This window comes from Pan troglodytes, chromosome 19 (assembly GCF_028858775.2).
Source record: "Pan troglodytes isolate AG18354 chromosome 19, NHGRI_mPanTro3-v2.0_pri, whole genome shotgun sequence".
Classification (NCBI taxonomy): domain Eukaryota; kingdom Metazoa; phylum Chordata; class Mammalia; order Primates; family Hominidae; genus Pan; species Pan troglodytes.
In genome coordinates, this window is record NC_072417.2 from 19865253 (window position 1) to 19887082 (window position 21830).

The following is a 21830-nucleotide window of genomic DNA, read 5'->3' on the forward strand; positions in this document are numbered from 1 at the left end:
AAACCCCACAGATGTTTAAGAATGTCTCAAACTTGGTGGAGGGTGTGAGCTCACCCTAAATAGCACATCCCTTTTGAATAAATTAAGCATCAAGTTTACCATGCAGACTGTATGGAATTTTTCAAGATCAAAACCACCAAAATCAAGTTAAATGTCCACTTCAAAAAAAAATAGGCAAGATTATGAGTTACTGCAACTCATCTGATAGATCTATGCACAATAAGCTTGTTAGTATCTTACTTTATCTGCCAGTGAAGACTGGAGGACTGAGCTGATTCAGCTGGGAATTGAACCTGTGGTTCCAGGAAGTCTAGATATTTCAAACCTCATACTTAGTCCATTAAGATATCCCCTCCAAGAACATAATGTAGTTAAAGTAGACTTAGATATCTTTAATACAGAGAGTGGATTTTATTTCCACTTTGGGAATTTCTGATCCATAATAGAGATATAGATGAAACTTACCTACAATAGTGCCTATAGAAAAATGCATGCATGTCAACATATACTGTCACTTTTCTGATTTATGATTAAGAAGGAAAAAAAAACGTATCTTGGGGGAAGTGGATTACAAATACTTCTGCTAAATTGAGGCTTTATACATAACTCCCTTCTCTTATTCTTTCTAAAGATCCATTCTTGCCTGTCTCAATAAAATAGAATAAATTATACTTACTCAAACAATCTGAAGAGAGACCACAGATTTCACACATCTGTCAGGTGGGTCAGTTTATTTGGGGGACAGTAGGGGAACATCCTGTACCATTACAGGCTGTCAGCCACAGAGAATGTTTACTAATAAGCCTAGCCATTAGGTTGGGTCAGTGATGGATGGTCTATGTTCCTCTGCCCTGGCCTGGCATGTGCTGTGCTACTCACTGACCAGCAGCAGCTGTTGTACTAACCGCCTTGTTAAGGGTCTCCCCAAGTGACATCAGCTATACATCACCCTGGCTGATACCTTTGATTATTTGGACAGCTCCTGGCATGATGAATCGTTGGGATTGATCTGTCTTTTCTCGCACGTCCTAGTCAGTGTTCTTTACTCATCTCTCTCAACTCTTCATTCTTAAGTCCAGGGCCCTTATTACTGCACTTTCAGATGTATGCATCTCCTACCCTCTCCAATTTAAGGGACCTGCTGGTTTCAGTATTCATAATAAGGATTTGAGATGAGGCTGCGGAAAATAAGTGCATCATAGTTAGAACAGGCAGGCAGAGGAAACAGCAGTCACTCTTGCAGCCAGAAAAACAAGGAGAAAAAGCTTTTTTCCATGGGCATCTAGGGCTCAGCAACCTTCATTACTTAGGTCATGGGCCCTCCGCATAATCCATGTGGTACAAATTAAATTTGAATGCTGTTGGTAACCTGAACAATGCTTTCTATTTATAAGATCCTTTTCTCCCAAAGAGTGCAAATCATTTCACACACAGTATTTCAAGCATCACCATACGTAAAAGAAGTTTTATCATCTTGATTTCAGAGAGGGAAAAAATGAGCACAGAAAGCCTATATACCCAAATCTACTTGATAAATAAATGTGTGGCAAGATCAATAACAAGACCTAAAATCTCTGACTCCCTGCTGTATTCAGTCCTTTAATTCATTGATTTTTAAAATGTTGAGTAAGCACCTACTGTGTGTGCCAAGAGCTGGGAATACAAGGAGCCTCTATGGGACAGCCGTTAACTCATTCAATCCCATTTATGTTTAAATCAGTTTTAGTGAGGGAGAAGCATATTGAAATATACTACTTTACTTTAGAGAATTTGCGTACATACTAGAAATACAAATTCTATTTCACTTTACCATGAATGAACCAGAGGCCATAGTAGACTGCCCTTCTCTATTAAATTTTAAATTTCTGCCCCCTATAGTTATTTGTAGTCCTTTCCAAATCTGTTGAAATTGAATAGATTCAAATATGGCTATGTAAAAGCAGTAGTTCTCTAATGTGTTCTGGTACACTTGGCAAAACTTCATTAAATATATGTTTAATTCTATCATACAAACAACTGTACTGACATAAAATATGGCCACATTATATGTATGCAATATAAACTCTCAGCCAGAAGCACACCCATCTCCCCTCCCCCAAAAGGCCACTAAGTATGGCTTTTTGAACTAAGCATGATCAGTGGTCTCCAAAAATTTCCATTAATATATTTATTTACCATTTGTTCTTTTTTGGCCACCTAAAGTGGTAAAATAACCCAAGGTTTAAGAGAAAATTTAAATTTGATGACAGTTCCTATCCATTAACTAGGCATAGGTATGATACCACATTGTTCCAGAAAGAATCTAAGACAAGAACCAATTTACTTTGTTAAGAATTATTATTCTATTTGAAAAATGGAATAGCTCAGTCAATAGAAGAATAGTTTTAGAGCAACTATATTTAAATCATCTTCATCACTAGAAAAACACTGGCTTTATTATGTCATTTCCTGACTGAAAACTTTCAATAACTCTGCATAGCTGAGGAGACCTCCTAGCCTCTCCAGTTTAAAGGACCTGCTCATTTCAGCATTCATAATGAGAAATCGGAGTGAGGGAAACTAGGGAAAACTAGATATTAGAACTTGTTAGCCTGACCTTTGAAATCTTTCAGAGTTTGTCCTACACCCATAGGATAAATGTTTAGCTTATTTCTTAGAATACACCCACACCTACATATCCACCAAAAGCTCCAGGCATCAGTCAAGTTACTGTTGGCTAAGAACACATTATACTCAGTGTAGACTTTCAAGCTCTTGCTTGTGCTGTTTCCTTTCTGGAAAGTTCCTCCTCCTCCTCCTCCTCCTCTTCCTCCTCCTCCTCCTCCTCCTCCTTCTTCTTCTCCCTCTCTCTCTCTCTCTGTCTCCCATCTCTCAGAGTTCAGCTGAAGGTACTCTTCTCCACAGTCTATATACACTGCCTTCTCTGAGCTGTAGGTTTTTATTTTGGTACCTAATCATATACTTTTTTATTGTTAATTAACAATTTCAGGTATTCAGCTAGAGGCCATCTGCTTTTCCTCTCATACTTCTCACATACATTGCCATGCACATCTGCTGTTCCTTGGTACCTTGTACTTGTAGTCATAGAACATGCCAGTAAAGTTCTGAGTGAATAACCCCAAGCAAACTGTTAACCATCGGTCACTATGAGCTCATAAAAACTGGTTAACTTGGCTTATTTTCAACAATTGCTTATTTTCAAATATATGTGATAGTTCTTCTAGACTTGATTGATGGAAATTTGCAGGCATTTCTGTGCTTAGACTGATTTACCACTTCTGTGGCTTGGTTTATATAGATACATATCCACATGGGACATTTGCCCACACTTCAGTTTTCAGCAGTTCATAGATGATGCCAAAAGGGCATTTTCGTATACTGCGCAGCATATAATGGTAGTAATGTGGAAATTTAGGAGCAACTAGGAAAGTATCCAGAATATAAGGGAGTGGACACATAATTCAGAGAAGTGCTGTGTTGCTCATAATTGAGCACCAGTGTCTTAGTTGTGCCAGAAAACCACTCCAGAGAAGTCAGAAACCTAAAATTGGAAGGGCCCTAAATTTCCACATAATAATTTTTATCTTACCTAGATCTTTGTTAAGCATAAGTCTACTTCTGATTCTTCAGACCTTAGTTGCTATAACTCAGTTTCCATTTACCAAGTGAGAATCAGCAGTTTTTAGAATGCCAGCATCTCCAAAACCACACAGGAATTGAGCTTAAAATCTGGTAGCATTTTAACACTGGAAAGCTTGACTTCAAACCATGCACCTTTTAAGAGGGCTTTTTTTTTTTTTTTTTTTTTTTTGAGACGGAGTCTCATCCTGTCGCCCAGGCTAGAGTGCAATGGCATGATCCATGATCTCTGCTCACTGCAACCTCTGCCTCCCAGGTTCAAGCGATTCTCCTGCCTCAGCCTCCCGAGTAGCTGGGATTACAGGCACTCACCTCCACGCCCAGCTAATTTTTGTATTTTTAGTAGAGACGGGGTTTCACCATGTTGGCCAAGCTGGTCTCGAACTCCTGACCTCGTGATCCACCCGCCTCAGCCTCCCAAAGTGCTGGCATTACAGGTGTGAGCCACCACACGCGGCCCTAAGAGGACATTTTAGGAAGCGTTGAAATTATTCTACAGCACTTTGGGAGGCCGAGGTGGGCGTATCATGAGGTCAGGAGTTCAAGACCAGCCTGGCCAACATGGTGAAACTCCATCTCTACTAATAATACAAAAATTAGCCAGGTGTGGTGGCAGGGGCCTGTAATCCCAGATACTCCGGAGGCTGAGGCAGGAGAATTGCTTGAACCTGGGAGGTGGAGGTTGCAGTGAGCTGAGATTGCGCCACTGCAATCCAGCCTGGGTGACAGAGCAAGACTCCATCTCGGGAAAAATATATATATATAATTCTTCTATATGCATCTCCTATTTTAGCTATGTACATTTTTCAGCTACAAAAGCAAAGCAAAACAAAACAAACAAAAAACCCAAGTCAGTTCATCAATATCTCTTGAATACGGTTTTTCTTAGAGGCAGAAAGAGTGTAGGAGTATGAAGGAAGAGTAATTAATGGAAAGACAACTTCTAGAAAATCCTAGATGATAGCTAAAACTATTATTGATTTGTATTAGCGTGAGGAACCCTTTTTGTCATATTTGCCTAGGGTTTCCTCTAGACCAAGCTCCTTTTACCTCAGCTCCCTACGCTTAGGCTCTTTGTGGTTCCCTCTACTTCTCAAAGCCTATAGCTAACTGTAGCAACTTAATTTCTGAGAGAGTGGTAAGAGTTCCAAGTTACCCCTTAGACATTTCTGGCACCACCAACCACCATTGTTGTGGTTGACTGGGCTTATTATAATAATAATTCTTTACATTTACATACCATATTTCATCACAGAATCACTACAAATTATAGATGTTAACCAATTGGGCTTTCTCCCTCCTTTATCATCAGGAGGAGTGGGCAACAGAGACGTCTAGACAGAGAAACTGAGTTAGGGATATTTCAGTATTGATAAGTGAGTTTAGGGCAAGAGCCCTTAAAACATGCAGTGCTCTCTGTGAAGGGCAGATTTTTAAACTACGCCACCATCCCACTGTTGAACTGGAGAACAGAACTGAAAGAGACTGCAGGCAACCTTGTGGATTTCTTAAAGATACTCAGCAATTCTGATCCCACAATTATTTAACTTCTTGAAATTTCTCCTGTTTTAATTTAAGTCAATTTCTCTTGCGGCACGAACAGAATTAGCTGGTTAGTAACCTCCTTATAAAACATTTGATATAATGCACTATACAGTACTTGAAGGTTTAAACCAAAACACCATTTAGCCTTATGAGCTCCAGGCTAGGAAATACAAATTCTTTTAGCCATGCCTATGTAATTTCTCTAGGATTTTTAAAAAGTAATTCTGTAGCAAACTTTATTCAAGGAGAAACTGTTTTAGTCATTCTTCCTTTGTTTCCTAGTGTTTCAGAAGTTGACAAAGGCATTAGTTAGTAACAAACTACTTTGATAGTTTTTTGTCAACTTTTTTATTGCAATACATCATATATACAGAAAAATGCATAAATCATAAATGTAGAATTCAATGATTTATTTATTTATTTATTTTTTGAGACAGAGTCTCACTCTGTCACCCAGGCTGGAGTGCAGTGGTGCAATCTTGGCTCACTGCAACCTCCACCTCCCAGGTTCAAGCGCTTCTCCTGCCTCAGCCTCCTGAGTAGCTGGGATTACAGATGTGCATCACCACGCCCAGCTAATTTTTATATTTTTAGTAGAGACGCGGTTTCACCATATTTGTCAGTCTGGTCTGGAAGTCCTGACCTCGTTATCCGCCTGCCTTGGCCTCCGAAAGTACTGGGATTACAGGCGTGAGCCACCGTGCCCACCCCAGTGATTTTTTTTAACAAAGTGAACACACTTATGTAAGCCCTACCCACATCAAGATATAGAACATTACCAGCACCCCTAAAGCTTCTCTTTCTTTTTTTTTTTCTTTTCTTTTCTTTTTCTTTCTTTTTTTTTTTTTTTTTTTTTTTTTTTGAGATGGAGTCTCGCTCTGTCACCCAGGCTGGAGTGCAGTGGCGCAATCTGGGCTCATTGCAACCTCCACCTCCTGGGTTCAAGCGATTCTTGTGCCTCAGCCTCCCAAGTAGCTGGGATTACAGGCATGTGCAACCACGCCCGGCTTTTGTATTTTCAGTAGAAACAGGGTTCCACCATGTTGGCCATGCTGGTCTCAAACTCCTGACCTCAAGTGATCCTTCCACCTCAGCCTCCCAAAGTGCTGGGATTACAGGCGTGAGCCACTGCACCTGGCCTGAAACTTCTCTTTATGCCCCGTCCCAGTTATCTCCACCTAAATAACTACTATTCTGACTTCTATCACCAGATTAATTTTGCCTATACTTGAACTTCATATGAACAGATTCATACTATATATACTTTTGTGTGTCTGGACTCTTTCATTTAGCATTATATTTGTGAGGATTGTCCGTCTTTTTGCATGTAGCAAAACACATGTAGTTCCTTTGTTCTCATTACTATATAGTATTTCCTTTATTCATTTTATTTCATTCTATGGTAGGTAAACGTATGGGTTTTTTCTGCTTTGGAAATATTGTAAATAATGCTGCTGTGAACAATCTTATATCAGACTTTTGGAGCACCACTATGTTGGCATTTCTGTTTGGTATATAGCTAGGAGAGGAATTGCTGAATTAGAGGGTATGTGCGTATTCCGCTTTAGGAGATTCTACCAAACATTTTTCCAACAGACTTGTACCATTTTTACTCCCACCAACAATGTGTGAAAATTCCAGTTGCTCCTCATTCTCACTGATACTTGGTATTGTCAGTGTTTCTTAATTTTAGCAGTTCTGGTGGGTGGCTGTAGTAGTTTCTTCAATTGAAATAAACCAGCTGCCTGGAGGGATTAGGTCTCTGAAAATATCCTTTTTTCCTGCTTCCATTGTACATTTGCCAGTGGATCACAGGAACATCTCCTCTGTGAGGAACAAAGTGGTAGCCTAGCCCTCATTTGTATGACTTTGAACTGTTATCTGTGGCTGCTGTAGATTCTAGCCAGAGCAGACTGGGAGACACCGTGTGCAGCCAGATAACCTTTTCTTGTTCATTAAGGGCCCACTTAGCTCTCCATGGGGGTGCAGCAGACAGCCTAGAAAAGCAGGTAATGACTTTATGACTATATAATGCTAATCTCATCAATAATAATTCTAAGAGGAAAAAACCCAGAATTTAAATAACTGGGTTATGGTACCAACACACAAAAGTATGAAAGTCAGGTTGAGGACAGCTGTACTTGTTTTTGCAACTAACATTAACTGACATGACCCTATTCTCCATAATACGTATTCAGAGAGACTTTTAAACTGGATGCTGAAATCTAGAGGGGGAAGGGTTTAATTGCCTTGAAGTGTTTTGAAAATACTAACCAATAAACAGTCATATTAGAAATAGGCAGAACTGGTGCTTTATTTGAGGCTGGACATATAAGAGCTTCAAAAAGGTTTGTGGATGATAATTCCTCTCCTTTTGTCAGCAAGAAGTTCAAGTTCAGTGGCCAGTTTTTTTGCCAATGAGAAGTGAATAGTACAACTGACTTTTAAAATCAAATGTCACATTCCACATGGTTCCCACCTGGGTTTTAGTTTCTCAACAATGGAATACAATTTTCAATAAATCTAGAGATAAAAATTCTGCCCAAGTAACCTCATTAATATTGAGGGGACTCTTCTCTATTGGAAATCTGTGTGTTTTGTTCAAAAAATTGGAAGCAAAGAACTCTTTCAGGTTAATTCTAGAGATTCCAAAATTAAACATATACTATTAGATAAATACTAATAGGAGATTAGGTTGTTATATTTTTTCTCTTTCTCGTTCTTAATCTGCCTTTCTCTTTATTCCCACTGTAAAATGTGTGCATATTTATTCCTTTCTACTCTTTATGTTCTGATTTCACATGGCCACCCCATGAGGGTTTTTTTTAATAATCTGAAACCCCCAAAATATTGAATTATTATGGAAACAAGGTGCAATATTTCAAGCGTCACCCTACAATAAAAGTAACAGGATAATGATTTTCTTTCTCAGTTCAGATATTAGAGGCCCAAGTATTGATTGCCTGTTTCTTTTGCCTCCTGTCCTTTGATGAAACTACACTTTTGACACAGAGTCACAATAAAATGTGCCCTTTCCAGTATGAGATCTCTGTAAATGTCATTCACACAGTCATTGTTTTCTAATTCTCTGCATTTTCATCAGAGTAGCACACAAGCTCTTCATTGAGTGGAGACAGAGCAAGCAGTGTTTAAATTTAGAATTCACTAGAACAACCAAGTTCCATTATTTTGCTAAGGACAGTTACAGTCTAATAATAGGACTCCTTTTCCATAGTGTTTATGAAATTATTATTCTTAGAATTGATTAAGTGATGAGGATTTTGATAACTAGAGGTTTCATGAAATGCTGTTGGGAATATTGATGTTGGGTTTGCCAGGCAAAGAGAGGTTGTAAAATCAGTGTGAATGTCAGTGTTTATGGATGAGAAGGGTTGGTTGGTAACATAAGCTGAAGCCAAGCTGGAGCCCTAGAGGAAATGGCTGCTTCCCTAACCCAACTCTGCCAGCTAGTCTTCCTCCTGACCTGCAACATTCTTACTGTCTCAGCCCCAGGTCTCTGATCCTAGCTGTTAGCAAATGACTTGTGATTTTGTTTAAGGATAAATATCAGTGGTAGCCTAGCTTGAAGCCACCAAACTCATTTCATTTGTGCCCTGCACCAAATCTGATCCCAAAGGTGGCAAGCTGGCACATTAACACAATGTGATACTTAGTACCTTCCTCCTTCTCTATGAAATCAGTTTATCCAACAATATCTCATACAAATGACCTGCAAAAACAAGCCATACACAAAGCTTTCACTAACATCTTGATAAATGTAATTGGTGCACCTATGGCTTTTCAAGATGTTTCTATGCTGTGACCCTCTGTTTCACATAATGTAGCCTTTTAATTTATTTCCAATAGCTTCCCAGTCAGTCAGCACTGGCATCCTTTTTCAAACCTCAAATCATGGTCTGATAATCCATTTTGGTGCCTTTATTAGCCTCAAAGGTAGTTTGAGCTGTTAAAATATTTTTTTAACAAATTTCTTTTGGATAAGAGATATTGCAGTGGACTCCATATAATTTTTACCTTTACCTAACCTTTTCTTATTTATTTATTTAGAGACAATATCTTCCTCTGTCACCCAAGCTGGAGTGCAGTGGCACAATCTCAGCCCACTGCAGTCTCGACCTCTTGGCTCAAGCTATCCTCTCACCTCAGCCTCCCGAGCAGCTGGGACTACAGGTGCACACCACCAGGCCAGGCTAATTTTTGTGTATTTTGTAAAAATGGGGTTTTGCCACGTTGCCCAGGCTGGTCTCAAACACCTGAGCTCAAGCAATCCACCCATCTCGGTCTCCTGCAGTTTTTATCTGGCACCATTGCAGCTGATCCCATCTTGACAGCAATCCTACTAGAAATCTATTTAGAAACCCCTCTTCTGTTCATCTTTGCATCATCCTATCTGGGAGATAAAGTTACCCAGGAGACCACTGAGAGGGCAGGTCTCACTCTTTTTTCTTTTTTCTTGCTTTCTATTGATTGTCCCTAGAAGAAAGGTAACTGATTTAAGGGGCCTGAAAATGATTTGGACAGACTATAAAGAAAATAAAAATGAGATCAGTATGAAGAAGTCAATACCACACACCTTTTTCAAATTTGACAAAAACATTTAAGTTCTAAAATATTTCAGGTAAAAAAATAAAATATGTGATAAGAGAGAGGCTTACCTGAGATGTACTTTAGGAAGTCTGGACTTCACTTCTTTCTTATATTCCCCCTTTTCACTCTCAACACATGAAATGCTGAAAATGGAATTTTTGCTTCTTGTATTAGAAGAATTTTCAACATTTAAATTTATTAGAAAGTTTTGAATCTGATACTTATAATATTTGCCAATCTGTCCATGAAAGAACATGCATTCTAGAGAATGTCTGACAAAAGAGAGGGCAAAATTTTATCTCTTATGAATATTCAGGCCAGGTGCAGTGGCTCACACCTGTAATCCCAGCACTTTGGGAGGTCGAGGTGGTTGAATCGCTTGAGCTCAGGAGTTCGAGACTAGCCTAGATAACATGGCGAAACCCTGTCTCTACAAAAAATACAAAAATTAGCCTGGCATGATGGTGTGCACCTGTAGTCGCAGCTACTCTGGAGGCTGGGGTGAGAGGATCCCTTGATCCCAGGAGGTGGAGGTTTCAGTGAGCTGAGATTGTACCACTGTACTCCAGCCTGAGCAACAGAGTGAGACCCTGTCTCAAAAAAAAAAAAAAAAGAATATTCACAGTATTGGGTGCTTGTGCAAAGTGGACATAGGGTACATAGTTCTTAAGACTTATCAGCAATATGTTATTTCAATTTCATAAGCAAGTAAGATAAATAGTGGCTTTGCAGTTATCACACTATCAATGGGATGTTGTCAAGATAGAATCTCAGTTGTAAGCTCTCTATTCAGAGTCTTGTCTATAAAATTGTATTGCTTCTATAACTCAAACAAGATCAAGTTGTAGCTGGCACCATTTTCCTCAGAGTACCAAAGATATAACTGACTCCTGTTTAAGAAATGTCAAAAGTCACTGGAATTCATACTGCCAAGAACAACATGTGTGTGACATGTTGCTAAGCTTCCCTCTGCAGGTTTCCCCTCTGTGTCAGTGGTATGAACCCAGCAGCTCAGAATGAGGTAATTTCACAAAGGTGGGCATGTTGAACCCTTATGGCATCCTTCAGATAATGCATAGGTCAGAGATGGAATAAACAAAGCAATATGCTGAAAGCCAGCTGTTTAAGTGAGGAGGAACAGGCCTGGGAGTAAAGGGCTACATGGAGGACTGCAGTTAGGCTCAGGGGCTCTCCTGAAAGGTGAGCTTGCCCTGTTGGTGCTTATCTTACACAGTGAAAGGAAAGGAGGAAAACTGTCTCCAATTAGAACCAGGGAGAGCTGGTGATGCTGGGGCTGCCTCTATCTAAACCCTGATCTCATACTGCTTCCCTGTGGAGAATTCTCTGAACTGCAGCTTCCCTCTGTGGGCCCCTGCCTGTCATGTCCATCCAGTGTGGTCTCGAGCCTGGACTTGGTATCATCCAACAGCAGGAAAAAAAAAAATTCTGTTAAGAACCTCAGCAAAAAGAATGGGGAGGCCATGAGAAAATGGTCCTCTCCTGAGTCCAGAGTCATATCTCACAACAGGCTAATCTGACACGTCTGCATCCTCACCCTTCCCTTTTTGCATACCTTTTTAAAAAGCCCAAAGCCTCTGTCTGCCCAATGGTGTTCCTTCGGTTCTGCTTTCGCAGATATATGTTCTGGCTTGCACCCTGGGGATTTCCAAATCAATTGTTAAAATTCCCTACTATTTCTCTGAATATTTTTCACAAAAGCCAAATCACAAGGCTATGGCCAACATAGAGGTTTCCACTTTTATCTTTTTATAATTATTATCACAGCTTTCTGCTTGTCTTCCTCCATACCCACCCAAGGAAGTATAGACATAGGCATTAACAAGAATACCCCTACCCTTCAGCTACCCTTCTTCAGAGGGCATTAGGGCAATAAAACACATTTTAGATATAGATCTATAGCTGACTATTTCATTATGATATAAAAACAGTACTGTAGGAGCATTGCAGTTAGTATGGTGGTTCAATTTTCTTATTTCTCTATAATTTAAAAACCAGAGGCCAGGTGCAGTGACTCACACCTGTAATCCCAGCACTTGGAGAGGCTGAGGCAGGAGGATTGCTTGAGCCCAGGAGTTCGAGACCAGCCTGACCAACATAGTGGAACGCCATCTGTTTATTTTATTTTATTTTATTTTACTTTATTTTGAGACAGAGTCTCACTCTGTCACCCAGGCTGGAGTGCAGTGGCGCAATCTCAGCTCACTGCAACCTCTGCCTCCCAGGTTTAAGCAATTCTCCTGCCTCAGCCTCCCAAGTAGCTGGGACTACAGGCACGCACCACTACGCCTGGCTAATTTTTGTATTTTTAGTAGAGTCAGGGTTTCACCATGTTGGCCAGGCTGGTCTCGAACTCCTGACCTCCAGTGATCTGCCTGCCTCAGCCTCCCAAAATGCTGGGATTACAGGTGTGAGCCCAGCCTCTAATTTTAGAAAAAGAGAAAAAAAAAAGGAACTGGAGAAAGTTCAGCTTCTCTTAATTAAGAAACAATCAGGCCCAGTGCAATGTCCTATGCCTGTAATTCCAGCACTTGGGGGGCCAAGGTGGTTAGATTGCTTGAACCCAAGAGTTTGAGACCAGCCTGGGCAACATGGCAAAATCCCATCTCTACAAAAAATTAAAGAAGAAGAAACAATCAGAAGCTAATAGGAAGCTATAATTAAAGTTTGATATGTTTTAGAGGAGATGAAGAAGAAGGCAATATATCCTTTGGGCTGGTCAGTGGTATTTTCTAGTGAATATTCAGAATCAGAAAGTATAAAGGAAGTTGAGGCTATAATTCACATTCCAGAGAGAACCTGTGATCCTTTCTGTTCCTCTCCTCTCTGCCTCTGTTGAAGGCTTGAGGATGAAAGCTGTAAGTTGAAGAGGACAAGCCATCAACAGAGGGTAACTTATGATGAGAAATGAAAATATTTGGATTAGCTATAATACTAAGCCAGTGATATTTACAAATTATTAAACTGCCATCCTCACATCAAACGCTTTTTATTTTATGAAATGCTAAGCTGTACTTTCAGTTTGTTTCAAACTGTCAGGGCCATTATTTGATGTCCCTCTTTGTTTATCTTAATTAAGATGTAGAATCAATCATTTTTACTTTCTCTCTCCAAGAGCAGCAGTTGGCTCAGAGTCAGGATGAGGTCTGGCCACCCTTGAGTGCTGTGCAGGTGCTGAGCCGTGTTTGTTCACAGAGGGATAAAAAACACATTTGTTCTCCAGGTTGTGTGGATAGACTGACAGATTTTGATAAGAGGGAAAAAAGTCTTCCTCTGTGGTGAGAAATAACATTTCTATCTAGAATAAGTGAAAACAGTGGCAAATATAATTCCTGTTATGGAGATGATTTTCCTCAACACGTAGTGACAACTCAGCTGGGGGTGGGAAACACCGAGGTAGGTTGGAAATAGGAGGCAGAATGTGGTGACCCAGATCAAGCAAGAAGCAGAAGACGGAGAGCCCTAAACCTTGTCCTGTGAATATGACAGTTGTTCTTGCCACGCTAGCTTTCTTTTCCATTCCTGATGCCACAGTTCAATCTCCAAGCTGCTAGGTCATAGTCTCCTGAAAGTAGAATGGCTTATTGTTGGAGAGACCATTTCATATCCAAACTACTTATGTTCCTCTTTGCATAGAGGTACTTCTGGCCCATCAACTCTGTATAAGGGCCTTTGCAGGGCGTTTACAACAGTACAGCTTTTTTTTTTTTTTTTTTTTTTTTTTTTGAGACAGAGTTTTGCTCTTGTTGCCCAGGCTGGAGTGCAATGGTGTGATCTCGGCTCACTGCAGCCTCTGCGGTGTTCAAGCACGGGTTCAAGCAATTTTCCTACCTCAGCCTCCCAAGTAGCTGAAATTAAAGGCACCTGCCACCACACCCGGCTAATTTTTGTATATTTAGTAGAGATGGGATTTCTCCATGTTTGTCAGGCTGGTCTCGAGCTCCTGACCTCAGGTGATCCACACGCCTCAGCCTCCCAAAGTGCTGGGATTACAGGCATGAGCCACTGAGCCCGGCCAACAGTACAGCTTAATTCTGCTGAGGCACCCACTCTTTCCTACTCAGCCCCCCTTTTAAGAAGCATGCATCCCCTCAGAATAGCTAGCCAGGGATAGAGTAGCAGTCAACTAGACATGGAACAGAACTGAATTCTACACGCCAATCAACCCACTTGGTATAAAGCCTTGTCTCCTTAGCACCAGGTCACCTTCGTCTCCTTAGCACCATGTTCCTCTATCTAACTGAGCTAAATAGCCATACAATTCAATGAGCTGGACAAATGAGAAACACAAAGAAAGGAAACAAGTCTATTGCATGATTTAGGGAGATCAGATTGGAAAAGATACAGTGCTTTACTTTTAAAATCATCCTAGTCAGTGAAGCAATCCAAACATTGCCATAGACTTAAACAGATTATTTGTATTTTATACCACATGCATCTAGAACAGCATTATCTGTAACCCTCAAGTACTTGGAGCCCTAGAGTTAGGGAAAAGTATACCTTTTCATTGATCAGAATCTTTTTAAGCACATCTAAGCAAATTTGGGTGTGAAATTAGTACTAACATTTCTCCTACTTTTTGTGAGCACTAACAGCTAGCACACACTCCAGTGGTCTTATATGTTGTTCTGCTCCTGACAGTGTTATAGAAGTTAACTTCAGGAACTTGGACAAGAAGGCCTGCATTCCAGTCCTTCCTTAGGCAAGAGGTGGACTTTTGAATCACATAATTCCAAGAGGAAACATAACCTTTCAAAAGATAAACCAACACTTCATTTATTTGAGGCCTCTGTTATGATTCTTGGACCACAGATAACTACTTTGAACAAATTCTCACTCTTCATTAGTGGAAAACACTTTCCTCTAATCGCCACGAATTACCCAACACCTGGAATTAAGCAGTCTTCTCTTACCATACTCATTTTCTTTCTTTCCAGTGGGATATTCTAGGTTCATAAGGTGACTGCCAATACTTATTTAGCTGTGTGCAGTATTACTGGTGTAGCTGAGACTGCTAGCTAGCCCCCAATTCTGGGTTCGTGGCTGCCCAGAACAACTCCCTGCCTCCACGGCAACTAGATTTGACCACGTGATTTAACTTCTGGCTAGTGGAATGTGTAAGTAATGTGTCAACTTTTTAGGGCCACACACAAGTGTCCTTAAGCAGGTAGAGGGATGGTGGTACTGTCTGTGTTGCCCCTTTCCTCCTTCCTGCTGGCTGGAACTGGAGCCAGTTTGGACCATGACGAACAAATGACACACTTTATAAAGATAGAAAGAGCCTGAAGAGGAAAGGGCGAAGGGTTTGAAACATGGTGGACGATATAAACCAGCAACAAACTACCAACACCATAGAGGAGCCCCTTGATTTCATCAGGCTCAGCCTGGATAAATGAATTTATGGATAAATGAGAGATTACCAGGAGCTTCTAGGCAGATTACATGCTTATGATCTACATTTAAATATGTTATTGGGAGATGTGGAAGAAACTGTGACTACTACAGAAATTGAGGAAGAAGCCATCATATATAAGAGATATATAAATCAGCGAAACAGAATATTCGAATGCTCTTTTTCCCAGAAGACGTTTTGTCCTGGTTGTCCCTCCATTGAGAGTTGGCTGAAACAATTTATCCCATATGGAAAATAGGAGACTTTGTACAGGTACCTCTTTAAATGTTCAGGACATTCAAAAGAGAAACCAGCAAACATTTTGATATTAAGAAATTCTCCCACTCCTGAAATGAATTGATTTGCAGACAACTCATAATTTCTATTAAAAAAAATTTTTTTTTAATAGAGGTGGGGTCTCAGTGTGCTGCCCAGCCTGGTCTCAAACTCCTGGGCTTAAGCCATCCTCCCACCTTGGCCCTCCAAACTGCTGGGATTACAAGCATGAGCCACTGCACCCAGCCCAGATAATTCATAACTTCTTAAGCTAAATGGCATTTTTATTTTTCTCCAACCCTTCTAATAAATGTGATCACCAAGATGCAAAACTCTTTTTCAGGAAAAAAAAGAGGAGCATGAAGTGCCCTCCCATTCCTGGGGTGCCTCCCCCCAGTCTTTTTATACATGAGGGACAAATTACCTTCTATTTTGTTAAGGCCTCTATTATTTGGGGTTTTCCGTCACACTGGCTAAACTAATCCTAATGATACATCTAGTAAGGACTTCCTCTGGGGGGTAGCCGAGGACAAACTGAGCAGGGTAACACTCGGGAGGAGACTATGAGGAATAGAATGGGAAAGATACCACAGTGATGAAATGACTACAAGTGGCCTCCTCAGCCATGGAAATGATTAAAGCCAGAGTTATATTAGCACAGATAATAATTTCTTTAGTATTTCTTAAATGGTGTTATGCAGAAGTCCTAACTTTTGTTGGTTGATTAATATAGTTTATTCTAGTCTTGGTAATAATGATCCTGGGTAGTTTGTTAAAATTGCCATGTGTAGTGTACAAGTTGTCTTGGCTCTTTTCCAGGTCACCTTTGGTTACTTTGGTGCCTATAGCACTTCTCTTGCCCCTCGTGCTTGTTCTGATACTCACTGTCCAGGCCCTCCACCTGGGGGCCTCCCTGGGCCCACCTCACCAAGGCCCTCCAGCAAGCCATCAGGATGATAAGGACCTAACATACAAATCTACTCTGAGGCTGTGGTTCTCAGCCCTAGGTGAGCATCAGAACTACTCATAGAACTTTGTAAAAATAAACATGCCTCAGCCCCACTCCAGATAATCCTGAATCAGTATATCTGGGGTGCAGTTCAGGTATCTACACTTTTTTAAAAAGTAGACAGGTGATTCCGATGTGCAGCCAGAGTTACGAACCACGGCTCCAAGGTGTCGATGACTGATAATGGCTCCATATAATATTGCCAGCCACACACACGTGACCTCATGGATAAGCGTCGCTACCTGACATCTGTCAGTTATCTACCTCTACTCAGTGGTCTACCGCATAGGTACAGACAGCTGTGCCTTATCCCTAGGAGAGCTGGAGCTCTGTGCCTCCTCCTCCCAGTGATTTCTGATGTACTAGCTTGTTACCACACTGTGGATGAGAATATCTCGATTAATGTGCTACCTCTCCCAGAGGCGTTTGTAGTTCAACGGGGAATAATGCTTTAATCTAAGGGAATGGGCCCCAAATGATGGAATTTCAGGAATTACAGAAGTCAGTTGAAAAGATATTTTGGAAGAGGGGCCCTTTTCCAGTTAACTTAAACACACACCATTTAAGCAGCACCAATTCTACTTATAAAACAACAACAACAAAACAACCGGGCCTGATTCAGAAGATGTTTTAGACTTCTGAGGGGAAAAGTATCTATTTCTTCATCTTCCTTCACCTGCTGTTTGAAATCACCTTCAGCCCTCACACTTTCTCTTACCTCTAGAGAAGCAGTGCTGTTTGCCCCTAATTCAGCCATAGTTAAATGGCAAGAGAGCTCATGTTAAGAGAGCACATTACACTCTTCTGAATATCCTTTCATACATGGAATCCAACCTTAGAACACAGAGCAAAGAGTCATTTAGTGATCAATCCCCTATTACAGCACAGGCACAGTCAGTCTAATCAATATTTTCATGTATCTGGCCAGCTTTTACAAACCTGGGGTAATTAAGATTCTACAATGTCTTAGTTAATCCTTAATATTTCACTGGCTTTTCTTCTCAACTATTTTGTTTCTTATTACTTTTATCCTATCCTTCCAGACTCTGTAAATACAAACCTAATAGGACTATTATAAAAACCAAGTTAAATAGGAGGTTTGACAGTGCTCTAAAAAATTTTAAAGCCCCACATAAATGTATAATAATGTTTCTATAATAAGGACTGTATTCTTTGTGTAGTAGTACTTAAGTTTTTGATGGAAAGAGGAGGAGGAAAGACTGAGATGTAGACAGACTAATGCTAAGGATTGCCATGAGAATTCCTTCTGTTCCTGCCTTGTCCACTTACTAACTAGGAGGCTTGAGCAAGTCACTTTAATTTCTCCATCAAGAGAAAAATGGTCATTTTTCTTATTATAGAAAATTACTCATATTATAGAGGTAGTGGTGAGGGTTAATGAATCAAGGTATATTAGGAGAAGTAAGCATCCATAGATTTTGTAAATTCTGCAGAAAGAATCTGGAAGGGAGATTTAGATACAGGCCCAAGTCCTAGCTAGACATGGAACCCTGGCATCCAGACACTTGCCTCTCAGTTCTAATTATTAGCACACTCCCTCTGCTAAATAGGATAAAAGGAAGAGCTTTTGTTCTTATCCATTACAAAAACACATTGAATTGTCTATGGTGATTTTGTAACTGTCAAAGATTTGTTGCCCTGGAAATAAGGATTTGTAATAAGAGTGTTATCACACCTTTGTTGGTGTAAACTGTTCACTAGGAATAGTCAAAGAGATAAATGAAATATAAACAGGACAATGGGCTAAGTGCAGCCTCTCCTAATTGTTTATTTTCTTTCCAAACTGGCAAGAAGTTGTTGGAGTTTCATACTTCATTTTATATACAAATTGAGGTCCTGGGGGAGAGTATCCTTCATGTGAACAGCTCTCCCAGTTACAGGAGAAAACTGAGTAACGATAAAACCCTCGGGGACATCATTTAATATTTCCAGCATTTCACATGAGCTACTGACACTTGGGTCTTCAAGGGGAAAGCTGATTTATACCTTCAGTCGTTAGACAATGTAAAGGTGAGGTCAGGCATAGGCATCCTTCATCCCTTTCCCCGGTGCTCACAGGTCCCTTGGGCAAGGTGGAATCAAAGCATTTCAAATGGTAGAGGTCACAGGAGTGACATGGTAAGAGGTAAGAGAGCACAGCCTCCTTCCTCTACCAGTGGGTCTAACGCCCATATATCTTCATATTGCCGTTGTTTCCACTTGAAAAATTACATGCAGTTGGTTTTACTTTTCCTTCCTTCCTATTCTGAAAACACGATTTCCACTCCCAATCTAAAGTATAATTTATGTCAAGACTAATGATTATGTGTTTCTGATTATTTTTTAAAAAGGTGAAACCTTTAACATAAATGCAAGACAACAGGTGTCCTGTTTTATAGCCTTGTACTTTTCCAACCCTATAAATTAAAATCATGTCTGTGCTGTCTCTGTCTTTGCACTGATCTGAAGCCATTCTAGGACATTCTAGGAATTCTGTGCTCTCTGGCACAAAACCTCCCACGTGGAAGGTTCCAGATAAATTTTTCTTGATTTGATTTGATCTGCAGGTACTTGATCAAATTCTGGTCATGCCCAGTAATACAATAATACTTTGTAAATTGCAACCCAAGTTTATACCCTGGGCTTCTGACCCCAAATTTCATAATGGGATTCCATACCTTTTATTACTTATGAAATAAAACAGCTCTCCAGTGGAAAGAGACCTCCTGCTCTTGTGGGTCCCCTTGCAATGTAGGAAGAGCTTAGGCAAATTAGACGTATGGTATAAAGTACAATATTAGAATTGTAAATGAGTCTTAAAATTACATAAAGACTACAGATTATTAAAGTATTCTTAAGACAATATCTAATTCAAATATAACTTTATGTAAATTTTTTTCTTTTTTTTTTTTTTGAGACAGAGTCTTCCTCTGTTGCCCAGACTGGAGTGTAGTGGCACAATCTCAGCTCACTGCAACATCTGCCTCCCAGGCTCAAGCAATTCTTGTGCCTCAGCCTCCTGAGTAGCTGGGATTACAAGCATGCATCACCACACCCAGCTAATTTTTGTATTTTTAGTAGAGATGGTTTCTGCATGTTGGCCAGAACTCCTAGTCTTGAACTCCTGGCCTCAAGTGATCTGCCTGCCTCGGCCTCCAAAGCGCTGGGATTACGGGCGTGAGTCACCATGCCCAACCTGTGCAAGTGTTTTTAATAGCATTGTTTCTCTTCATTCTACACTGGTTTCTTCTTTCTTTTCTGGATTCCTTTGCCATGTACCTTCATACCAAGCTTAGGAATTTTGTGTAATCAGCCACTCAGAATGGACATCATTATATAAATATGGAGACATGGCTGTACTGTGAAGTGGTTGAAAAACTATTTTTAAAATTTTCTATTTTTATTTTTATCAAAATAATGTATGCATATAGTTCTTAAAAATCAAATAAAGCCAGGCACAATGGTGTGTACCTGTAGTCCCTTGGGAGGCTAAAGTGGGAAGATTACTTGAGCCCAGGAGTTTGAATCCAGCCTTGGCCACATAGCAAGACCCCATTTCCAAAAAAATTTTTTTTAATCAAATAATACTACAAGCAGTCACCCTGGAGTTCTGCTTTCCAGAGGCAACCCCTTTCCATTTTTTAAAAATTAACTTTTTCATCCATTCTGATGTGTCTCTTCCATACTTCTAAATAATATGATTAGACAGCTATTTTTTTAGTTTATCAATTTCAGACATTACCTATTGATTTTATATTATGATAGGGGAGGAGTCAGCATTCCTATTCCATCCCAGCCATCAATTCCCCATTCTTCATGTTTCGAGTGTGGTTATATCATAATTTTTAGTTAATCAATATTTAGTGTTTACATTAACTATGTAAATATTATTTACGTCAACCCTTATAAAATTGTATAATTAAATTTTATTTCTTTATTTTTTATAACAAGGGGTATAAAAAAATACCTCTTTATTTTTTACCCAAGAGGACTGGGTTCATAGAGCTTCCAGATAACTGACCACGTGGAGGTTCCTGGAGGGTAGCATAGCCAGGGAGGACATGGAAGCTCCACACCCCTTCCCCCATACCTCACCCTATGCATCTCTTTACCTATATCCTTTATAATAAACCAGGAAATGTAAAAAAAATTCTTGTTTTTCCTAGAGTTGGCAAATGCCTTGACTTTCTTCATTTGCATAGTTTTCTAAGTCACCATCCCTAATTCTTTCCAAACTTTGCAGAATTGTAATTTTCCACATGATCAAACACCAGATGATCCATCAGTTCCATTTGTGCTTCTAGTCTCTCCTGGAGATCTCCATCCTCCTCCCCACTCTGGGCTGGCTGCTCTCAGGCCTCCTGCACAGCTGTCATCCTGGGACTTCCCTTTCATCCCTTTCCTTCATCAGAGCACCACGTTCTGGACCCAATGTCACCTTCTTTCTTGGTGGACTCCCTCATTTTGATGGAGCACATATTGTGGTGGCATCCTGAGAAAGGATGCCTGGGAGGTCAATTTCTTGAGACTATGAATGTCAGAAAACCTCTGTATTCTACTTTTACACTTAACTGTTAGTTTGGGTGTGAGAATGCTAATGGAAATCATTTTCCCTTAGAACTTGGAAAGCTTTGCTTCATTGGCTTCCAGCTTTCATTGTTGCTGTGGAGAATTTCAGTGCCATTCTGATTCTTAATTCTTTGTATGACTTGTTTCTCCCCCCTGATTCAGAAGGTTTTAGGATCTTCTTTTTAAGAATTCTGTTCTGAAATATCACTGTGATTACCAATATGTGAGTCCCTTTTCATTCATGTGCTGGGTGTATGGAGGACCATGTCAATCAAAAGATTCCTATCATTTTGAGAAATGTTATTATTTCTTTGATAATGTCCTTCCCTCTGTTTCTGTGTTCTAATACTTTTTATCTTTTCTGGTTTTCTTTTCTTGATCTTTTTGTTCTATTTAAGATTTCCTCGGCCAGGTGCGGTAGCTCACGCCTGTAATCCCAGCACTTTGGGAGGCCGAGGCATGTGAATTGCTTGAGCCCAGGAGTTCTAGACCAGCCTGGGCAACATAGCTAAACCCTGTCTCGACCAAAATATCCAAAAATTAACTGAGCGTGGTGACACGTGCCTGTAGTTTCAGCTACTCAGGAGGCTGAGGTGGGAGGATTGCTTAAGCCTGGGAGGTGGAGACTGCAGTGAACCAAGATCAAGCCACTACACTCCAGCCTGGGCAACAGAGTGAGACCCCATCTCAAAAAAAGAAAGAGAGAGAGAGAGACAGAGAGAGAGAGAGAAGGAAAGAAAGAAAGAGAGAGAGAGAAAGAAAGAAGAAAGAAAG

General features: G+C 40.2%; 1 protein-coding gene and 1 pseudogene across 28 annotated transcripts in view; both read left to right on the forward strand.

The window, feature by feature from the left end:
- SKAP1 (src kinase associated phosphoprotein 1) overlaps positions 1–21830 on the forward strand; it is a 296523-nt gene that overhangs the window by 203602 nt on the left and 71091 nt on the right. The gene's annotated exons all lie outside the window — the stretch shown is intronic.
- Positions 15035–15511, forward strand: LOC134808854 (U6 snRNA-associated Sm-like protein LSm3; annotated as a pseudogene).